The sequence below is a fragment of the Nycticebus coucang genome, chromosome 10 (assembly GCF_027406575.1).
Source record: "Nycticebus coucang isolate mNycCou1 chromosome 10, mNycCou1.pri, whole genome shotgun sequence".
NCBI lineage: Eukaryota > Metazoa > Chordata > Mammalia > Primates > Lorisidae > Nycticebus > Nycticebus coucang.
This window is the reverse complement of record NC_069789.1, coordinates 29,153,410-29,163,782: the sequence shown is the minus strand read 5'-3', so window position 1 is coordinate 29,163,782 and position 10,373 is coordinate 29,153,410. Positions and strand designations below refer to the sequence as shown.

Genomic DNA, 10,373 nt, shown 5'->3' with positions numbered 1-10,373 from the left:
GTCTGAACAGTGGAGGATAAGCCCTCTAGCCAGAGCCCTGTCCCTTCCCTGTAGTCATTCATTCTGAGAATTTGGCTCCATGTTTACAGTGGAGGTGGTGGTCTTTCTAAGATGTTGAGCTGTAGGCTTCATGCTTATTTGTCCTCAGACTTCTCAAGATTGTACTTTCAAGCAATCTGTCCTGTTTGTCTTGATGTCTCCTAGGCTGACATCTGAGGGGTCTCTGACCACTTTCAGTTTCCATGCTGTGTCTAGTGGGGCAAAGAGGGAAACGAGCCCCAGCCGAACTGCAACCAAAAAATAGCCGGGCGTTGTGGCAGACGCTTGTAGTCCCAGCTGCTCGGGAGGCTGAGGCAAGAGAATCGCGTAAGCCCAAGAGCTGGAGGGGAGAGAGGAGGTTGCTGTGATGTCATGGCACTCTACCGAGGGCGGTAAAGTGAGACTCTGTCTCTACCAAAAAAAAAAAAAATAGACAAGGGGCTGAGAAGCAGAAGCAAGAGAGAAAGGGGGAAATGCTGCGCTCTTTTCAATAAGCAGTTCTTGTGGGAACTGAGAGTGAGAACTCACTCGCTCCTGTGAGGATGGCTCCAAGCCATGCCTGAAGGATTCACCCTCACCATCCAAACACCTCCCACCAGCCCCACCCCCAACACTGGGGATGGAATTTCAACGTGAGACTTAGTGGCGCCAAACCACAGCACCCAGCCTAGCCCAGAGATAGCATTGTGGGGACCTAGGCAAAAAGCAGGAACAGATTCTCCTGGTCAGCACTCAGTACCAGCACTTGGTGACTGGTGATTTTCTTTTCTCTTATCATGAAGCACCAAGAGACAAAGAAGTGTGTGAAAGAAAAGATCCAGAATTGCAGCTCAAGATTAAATTATAGATGACATCAAAAGGAGCTGGTAGGCTGGACTCTGTGGCTCACATCTGTAATCCTAGCACTCTGGGAGGCCAAGGCAGGAGGATTGCTTAAGCTCAGGAGTAGTACAAGACAAGCCTGAGCAAGAAGAGGGTGTCTCTGCTAAAAAATAGAAAAATGAGCTGTGTGTTGTGGCAGGTACCTGTAGTCCCAGCTACTGAGGAGGCTGAGGCAGGAGGACTGCCTGAACCCAGGAGTTTGAGGTTGCTGTGAGCTAGGGTGACACCATAGCACTCTAGCCTGGGCAACAGAGTGAGATTCTGTCTCAAAAACAAAAAGCAAAGAAACGAGCAGCCTGTGGAGTGTGCTGGAGCCCATAATCCCAATGCCAAATGGGAGAGAAGTAGATATTCGGTTGGGGCCGAAGAGAAAGGAGGTAGGGAATGGGGAGGTGGCCACCGTCCTCCAGCAGTGTCAATGAGTCATGGCTGACCCCTTACCAGGCGCTGATTTCAGCAGGTATTATAACTTCAAGAAAGACAAAAAAGGTGGGATGGGGGAGAACGGATCTAGCTGAGAGAGGGAAGTATAAACAAGGGTAGGGCGGTGCCTGTGGCTCAGTGAGTAGGGCGCCGGCCCCATATGCCAAGGGTGGCGGGTTCAAACCCAGCCCCCGCCGAACTGCAACAAAAAAATAGCCGGGTGTTGTGGCGGGCGCCTGTAGTCCCAGCTGCTGGGGAGGCTGAGGCAAGAGAATCGCTTAAGCCCAAGAATTAGAGGTTGCTGTGAGCCGTGTGATGCCACAGCACTCTACCCGAGGGCGGTACAGTGAGATTCTATCTCTACAAAAAAATAAAAAATAATAAAAAAAAATAAACAAGGGTAAATAGCGGACTTCTGTAAAGCTATGGTCCTAGTGTTGCTTCTACACCCCCTTCAGAAAAAATCAAGTTTCTTTACTCCTATTCCATCCTTAAAAGAATAATCTTCCCACTAAGCCCTGGGTTAAATGTGCAAAATACCACAGAATGTGATGAAAATTCTTCAACAGGTGTCTTATTAAATGGTCATCAGAAAAATGGGCAATAGTCTGGGTGCAGTGGCTTACTCCTGTAATCCTAGCACTCCAGGAGACTGAAGCAGGAAGATTGCTTGAGCTCAGAAGTTCAAGACCAGCCCAAGCAAGAGTGACACCTCACCTCTACTAAAAAATAGAAAAAATTACCTAGGCATGGTGGCGTGCACCACCTATAGTCCCAGTTACTGGAGAGGCTGAGGCAGGAGAATCAATTGAGCCTAGGAGTTGGAGGTTACAGTGAGCTATGATGATGCCACTGCAGTCTACCTGGGGTGACAGATTGAGACTCCGTCTCACAATAAATAAAATAAAATAAAATTTGGCTGGGCATAGTGGTGTACGCCTGTTATCCTAGCACTTTGGGAGGCCGAGGTGAGTGGATTGCCTGAGCTCAGGAGTTCGAGACCAGCCTGAGCAAGAGCAAGACCCTGTCTCTAAAAATAGCCAGGCGTTGGTTGTAGCTGTTGTCCCAGCTACTTGAGAGGCCGAGGCAAGAGAATCAGTTGAGCCCAAGAGTTTGAGCTACGGCACCACGGCAGTCTACCAAGGTTGACAAAAAGTGATACTCTGTCTCAAAAAAATAAAATAAAATTTAAAAATGGGCAATAGACATAAATAGGCATTTCTCAGAGGAGGCATATAAATCCAAAATGTACGCAAGCTGATTATTCCTCAGGAAATTACAAATGCAGATTCAGTAAGATATTGTTTTATACCTACCAGATTAGCAAAAATGAAGAACTCCAACAATACCAAGTGTGGAAAAGATACAAAACTATAGGAATTCTTTCACATTCCTAGTGGCAGTGTAAATAGGCATAATCACTTTGGGGTTTTAAAAAATTTGGGTTTTGGGCGGCGCCTGTGGCTCAGTCGGTAAGGCGCTGGCCCCATATACCGAGGATGGCGGGTTCAAACCTGGCCCCTGCCAAACTGCAACCAAAAAAAAGCCGGGCGTTGTGGCGGGCGCCTGTAGTCCCAGCTGCTTGGGAGGCTGAGGCAAGAATATCGCTTAAGCCTAGGAGACGGAGGTTGCTGTGAGCTGTGTGAGGCCACGGCACTCTACCGAGGGCCATAAAGTGAGACTCTGTCTCTACAAAAAAAATTTGGGTTTTGACAAGGTCTCCCTCTGCTGCCCTGGCTGGTGTGATCATAGCTCACTACAGCTTCCAACTTCTGGGTTTGAATAATCTTCTCACTTCCACCTCCCGAATAGCTGGGACTATAGGCATGTGCCACCACACATGGCTGATTTTTAATATTTTTTTTGGAAATGTGGTCTCTATATTGACCAGGCTGGTCTTGAACTCCTGACCTCAAGTGATCCTCTCACCTCCCAAAGTTCTGAGATTATAGGCATAAGCCACTGTACCCAACCTAGGCATACGTCAAGGCATGTTTTTGCTTTGGAAAATAATTTGCCATTTGTTGTAAAGCTGGCATCTATATAACAAGGACTTGGAAGTTTTGTTCCTGGGAATATATTCTAGATCAGGTTGTTTTGTTTCAAATGTGTACCTGTTAGTGGGTTTTAATACCAATTTAGTGGTACACAAACAACATTTTTTTTTTTTTTTTTGTAGAGACAGAGTCTCACTTTATGGCCCTCGGTAGAGTGCCGTGGCCTCACACAGCTCACAGCAACCTCCAACTCCTGGGCCCAAGTGATTCTCTTGCCTCAGCCTCCAGAGTAGCTGGGACTACAGGCGCCCCGCCACAACGCCCGGCTATTTTTTTTTTTTTGGTTGCAGTTTGGCCGGGGCCAGGTTTGAACCCGCCACCTTCGGCATATGGGGCCAGTGCCCTACCAACTGAGCCACAGGCGCCGCCCCACAAACAACATTTTTAACAAACAAAAAGAATTCAATAGAGTCAGAAAAACTTAGAAGGCATTATCTCTCTCTCTCTCTCTCTATATATATATATATATTTTTTTTTTTTTTTTTTTTGAGATGGAGTCTCATTTCGTCACCCTCGGTAGAGAGCTGTGGTATCATAGCTCACAGTGATCTCAAACTCCTGGGCTTAAGCAATCTCCTGCTTCAGCCTCCCCAAGTACCTAGGACTACAGGCATCTGCCACAATGCCCGGCTATTTCCAGAGACAGGGTCTTGCTCTTGCTCAAGCTGGTCTAGAACCTGTGAGCTCAGGCAATCCACCCTCCTTGGTCTCCTAGAGTGCTAGGATTACAAGCGTGAGCCACCATGCCCGCCGGCTTTGTCTACATTAAGGGTAAGTTTTGATTCATAAATTGTTAGTTTCATATATGTGTGCAGTGTGTGTACTGGTTGTGATATAAAGTCTCTGTGGTACATGTAAATGTGGTACATAAATGTGGTACATTTATTATATGTGTATAAGATATATTACAGTTTTTAAAAGTTTGAAAACCAGGCGGTGCCTGTGGCTCAGTCGGTAAGGTGCTGGCACCATATACCGAGGGTGGCAGGTTCAAACCCGGCCCCGGCCAAAGTGCAACCAAAAAATAGCCGGGCGTTGTGGTGGGCACCTGTAGTCCCAGCTACTCGGGAGGCTGAGGCAGGAGAATCGCCTAGGCCCAGGAGTTAGAGGTTGCTGTGAGCTGTGTGAGTCCACAGCACTCTACCGAGGGCAATAAAGTGAGACTCTGTCTCTACCAAAAAAAAAAAAAAAAAGTTTGAAAACCAATGTCCTCCAGTATTTGGAAACATGTAGAATGTTCATTATTCATAATAGCAAATGACTGTAGACAACTCAAGTGTTTGTTGCCAGAAATATGGACAAATAAATTGCAGAGTATTAACACAAGGAACTATTATACAGCAATGAAAAGGAATGAACGATAGCTACCTGCAATAATATGGATAAATCCCAGAAACCCAATACTGAGAGAAAAGAGCTGGTCACAGTTGGTACGAACTGAGTGTTTGTTTAAAAACAAAAATTGAAGGTTTAAAAAGAAAAAAAGAGCTGGTCACAGAAGACTACATATAATATTATTATAAAGCCTTCAGATAACAAAACAAAATAATATATTACATACATGGCAAAGAAGTTACAAATTTAGGATAGTGATTATCCCTAGAGGTGAGGAAAGAAGAGAGTTACTGGTAATGTTTTGATTCTTAAGGTGGAGGGGTTCACCAATGTTTGTTTTGTTATTATATTTTATAATTTTCATATATGAATTTTCATATATGAATTCATTTCATTTCATTTCATTTTCATATATGAATTTCATATATGAATTTCATTTTCATATATGAATACATGTATGTAATAATTAACTGCTTATATAACATAACATAAAACCAAAATCAATATGGCCATAAATACATCTAATGTACTGGCTCAAAAAACATGCTTACAGTAAGCAAATATATTTCTCTCCTTCAAAATAGAGATTACCATGAAAATCAACAAAAAATGGACTAAAAGGGAGAGGAAGATAAAGAACAACCCTTTTAAGCTGTTGTCATCACATTTTTAAAGCACTGATTGCATAGATCAGTACTTCTTTTCTTTTTTTTTTTGTAGAGACAGAGTCTCACTGTACCACCCTGGGGTAGAGTGCCGTGGCGTCACACAGCTCACAGCAACCCCTAATTCTTGGGCTTACGTGATTCTCTTGCCTCAGCCTCCCAAGCAGCTGGGACTACAGGCGCCCGCCACAACGCCCGGCTATTTGTTGTTGCAGTTTGGCCGGGGCCGGGTTTGAACCTGTCACCCTCGGTATATGGGGCCAGCGCCCTACTCACTGAGCCACAGGTGCCACCCAATCAGTACTTATTTTCATAGTTGGTAAACACACAAGACCCTTCTTGAGAAGGAGAATATTTTCTTCTGGGATTGGCCTTTCCAAGTTAAACCAGAAAAGGTTTCCAGAATAAATTCACCCAAGTTAGCAACAGACCATGTTTTCTGTGTATTTTTGTTGACTAAAATAGATTATTTTCCTCAAACTATACTTTTGTGCAAACCCATTTTTTTACCAGTGGGAAGGTAGCATGTACCAGACCAGACCCAGTTCTTTAGTGGACACAATTGGTTTACTACTCTCACTCCCCAAATTCAGTTGAAATGGATATATCCCTCAAACCAAATGAAAGCAGTGGCTTCCATGCCTGTGTTTTGCTCAGTAATTCACAGAGTATTCTTGATTACTTATTACTAAGAAAAAATCAAAATTGGCCACACAGCAGCCCAGGAAATGTTTCTGCCCTATGGTATTAAGTGTTGCTACCACTCAGTAAGCTTTACTGTCTTAAAAATCGTGCACAGTCCCAAGGATTTAGTGAAGCACAAACATCAGTTATGAACTATTAGGCTTGAAAAGATGGAACAAACTTTCGTATCTTCATGTTATGAGTTGAATTTTCTGTTCCCCAAATTCACAGAATCATTGCAGATGTAATTACTGAGGTAAAATGAGGTCATATTACACTAGGGTGGTCCCTTAAACCAATATAAATTGTATCCTTATGAAAAAGGAGAAATTCGGCCGGGTGCAATGGCTCACGTCTGTAATCCTAGCACTCTGGGAGGCTAAGGCAGGTGGACTGCTTGAGCTCACGAGTTCAAGACCATCCTGAGCAAAAGCGAGACCCAGTCTCTACTAAAAATAAAAAATCTGGGCAGCACCTGTGGCTCAAGGATAGGGCACCGGCCCCATATACCAGAGGCAGCGGGTTCAAACCCGGCCCCGGCCAAAAACTGCAAAAAAACAAAAATAAAAATAAATAAAAATAAAAAATCTGAGGCAAGAGGATCGCTTGAGGCCAAGCATTTGAGGTTGCTGTGAGCTATGATGCTGTGGCACTCTACCCAGGGTGACAGCTTGAAACTGTCAGAGAAAGAAAATAAAGAAGAAATTTAAACACACACAGAACAAATGCCATGTTAAGATGAAGGCAAAAAAAAGATGAAGACAGAGATTGGGGTGATGTAGCAGAAGCCAAAGATTGCCAAAGACTGCCAGCAAACCACCAGAGTCCAGGGGAGAGGCCTGGGACAGGTTCCTCACAGCCTTTAGCAGGAACCAAACTCACCTTGGATTTCTAGTCTGTAGAACTGTGAGATGACAAATTTCTGTTGTTCTGTGTCACCCTGTGTGTGGTACTATTTTAGAGCCCTAGCAAACTAATACTCTTCAGTGCTTTAACAACCTAAATGCCCATGAACTCAGGAATGAATTAACAAACTTTGCTACACACATACCATGGAATACTATTCAGCCATTAAAAAGACAGTGACGGGTGGCGCCTGTGGCTCAGTGAGTAGGGCACCGGCCCCATATACCGAGGGTGGCGGGTTCAAGCCCATCCCCGGCTGAACTGCAACCAAAAAATAGCCGGGCGTTGTGGCGGGCGCCTGTAGTCCCAGCTGCTCGGGAGGCTGAGGCAGGAGAATCGCTGAAGCCCAAGAGCTAGAGGTTGCTGTGAGTCCTGTGACATCATGGCACTCTACTGAAGGCGGTAAAGTGAGACTCTGTCTCTACAAAAAAAAAAAAGACAGTGACTTCACATCTTTTGTAGTATCCTAGATGGAATTGAAACACATTCTTCTTAGTAACTATCACAAGAATGAAAAAGCAATTATCCAATGTACTCAATATTAATATGAAGCCAGTAGATGATCTAATGCATACCCACATAGGAGAAAAACTCATTTCAGTTCAAGTTGGGGGGAGGAGTAATGAGGGAGGGCATGGGGGAGGGAGTTGGGGTGCTCTCACTGAATGGGCACGAGGTGGGGTGTCTGGCACATCTTTTTTGTGTGGGACATAACCACAAGAGGGACTCTATCTAACAAAATCAAATATTTTGACCTGGTTGTTCGTAACCTCACATTAACCTGAAATAAATTTACTTTTCAAAAAAAAAAAAAATTTTAGAAAAATGCTTAATCTGGCTGGGCATGGTGGCTCTGTACCTAGCACTCTAGGAGGCCCCAATGAGTAGACTGCTTGGGCTCAAGAGTTTAAGACCAGCCTGAGCAAGAGCCAGACCCCATTTCTACTAAAAATAGAAAAAACTAGCTGGATGCTGTGTGGATGCCTATAGTCCTGTCTACTTGGGAGGCTGAGGCAAGAGGATCACTTGAGCCCAAGAGTTTGAAGTTGCTGTGAGCTGTGACACCACAGTACCATAGCCTGGACAACAAAGTGAGGCTCTTTCTTAAAAAAAAAAAGCATTAGGGGTCTCATTGAACACGGTGGCAGCTCCTGGATCTTCTGTGTGTTCTACGTAATCCGTGCCGGCTCAACGAGTAAGCAACCATGTCTAAAGGACCTGTGGTTGGTATCGATCTTGGCACCACCTACTCTTGTGTGGGTGTTTTCCAGCATGGAAAAGTAGAGATAATTACTAACAATCAGGGAAACCGAACCACTCCAAGTTATGTTGCCTTTACTGACACCGAACAATTGATTGGTGATGTTGCGAAAAATCAAGTTGCAATGAACCCCACCAACACAGTTTTTGATGCCAAGCGTCTGATTGGATGCAGGTTTGATGATGCTGTTGTCCAGTCTGATATGAAACATTGGCCTTTCCTGGTGGTGAATGATGCAGGCAGGCCCAAGATCCAAGTAGAATACAAAGGAGAGACAAAAAGTTTCTATCCAGAGGAGGTGTCATCCATGGTTCTGACAAAGATGAAGGAAATTGCAGAAGCCTATCTTGGAAAGACTGTTACCAATGCTGTGGTCACAGTACCAGCTTACTTCAATGATTCTCAGCGTCAGGCTACCAAAGATGCTGGAACTATTGCTGGTCTCAATGTTCTTAGGATTATAAACGAGCCAACTGCTGCTGCTATTGCTTATGGCTTAGACAAAAAGGTTGGAGCTGAAAGAAATGCACTAATTTTTGACCTTGGAAGTGGCACTTTTGATGTGTCAATCCTCGCTATTGAGGATGGAATCTTTGAGGTCAAATCTACAGCTGGAGATACTCACTTGGTGGTGAAGACTTTGATAACCAAATGGTCACCATTTTATTGCTGAGTTTAAGCGCAAACATAAGAAGGACATCAGTGAGAATAAAAGAGCTGTCTGTCGCCTCCGTACTGCTTGCGAACGAGCCAAGCGTACCCTATCTTCCAGCACCCAGGCCAGTATTGAGATTGATTCCCTTTGTGAAGGAATCGACTTCTATACCTCCATTACCCGTGCCCGATTTGAAGAATTGAATGCTGATCTGTTCTGTGGCACCCTGGACCCTGTAGAGAAAGCCCTTCGAGATGCCAAACTTGACAAGTCACAGATTCATGACATTGTCCTGGTTGGTGGTTCTACCCGTATCCCCAAGATTCAAAAGCTTCTCCAAGACTTCTTCAATGGAAAAGCACTGAATAAGAGCATCAACCCCATGAGGCTGTTGCTTACGGTGCAGCTGTCCAAGCGGCCATCTTATTTGCAAATCCGAGAATGTTCTAAGATTTGCTACTATTGGATGTCACTCCTCTTTCTCTGGGTATTGAGACTGCTGGTGGAGTTATGACTGTGTTCATTAAGCACAATACTACTATTCCTACCAAGCAGACACAGACCTTCTCTACCTACTCTGACAACTAGCCGGGTGTGCTCATCCAGGTTTATGAAGGTGAGCGTGCCATGACCAAGGATAACAATTTGCTTGGCAAGTTTGAACTTACAGGCATACCTCCTGCTCCCCGTGGTGTTCCTCAGATTGAAGTCACTTTTGATATTGATGCCAATGGCATTCTCAATGTCTCTGCTGTGGATAAGAGTACAGGAAAAGAAAATAAGATTACCATCACTAATGACAAGGGACGTTTGAGCAAGGAAGACATTGAACGTATGGTCCAGGAAGCTGAGAAGTACAAGGCTGAAGATGAGAAGCAGAGGGACAAGGTTTCTTCAAAGAATTCACTTGAGTCCTATGCATTCAACATGAAAGCAACTGTTGAAGATGAGAAACTTCAAGGCAAGATCAATGATGAGGACAAACAGAAGATTCTTGACAAGTGTAATGAAATTATCAACTGGCTTGATAAGAACCAGACTGCAGAGAAGGAAGAATCTGAACATCAGCAGAAGGAGCTGGAGAAAGTCTGCAACCCCATCATTACCAAGTTGTACCAGAGTGCAGGAGGAATGCCTGGCGGCTTCCCTGCTGGTGGCACTCCTCCTTCTGGTGGTGCTTCCTCTGGCCCCACCATTGAAGAGGTTGATTAAGCCAGCCCAAGTGTAGATGTAGCATTGTTCCACACAGTAAAATATTGAAGGATCCAAATTTGTACAAAATTACGTGGCAGAGTTAAAGTTGGGCTGCTATAGTGAATTACTGGGCATTCTCAATACTTGAATATGGAACATGTGCACAGGGGAAGGAAATAACATTGCACTTTAAAAGTACTGTATTGTAAGTGGAAAATGCAATGTCTTAAATAAAGCTGTATTTAAAATTGGCACCATACGGTTGTCTGGAA

The 10,373-nt window shown here is 44.4% G+C and overlaps 1 pseudogene across 1 annotated transcript; it reads left to right on the top strand.

Moving 5' to 3' along the window:
* The first annotated feature begins 8,120 nt into the window (after positions 1 to 8,120).
* Positions 8,121 to 10,360, top strand: LOC128595429 (heat shock cognate 71 kDa protein-like; annotated as a pseudogene). Its single transcript, XR_008382929.1, has one exon. The product of XR_008382929.1 is annotated as a heat shock cognate 71 kDa protein-like (transcript).
* Positions 10,361 to 10,373: the final 13 nt, after the last annotated feature.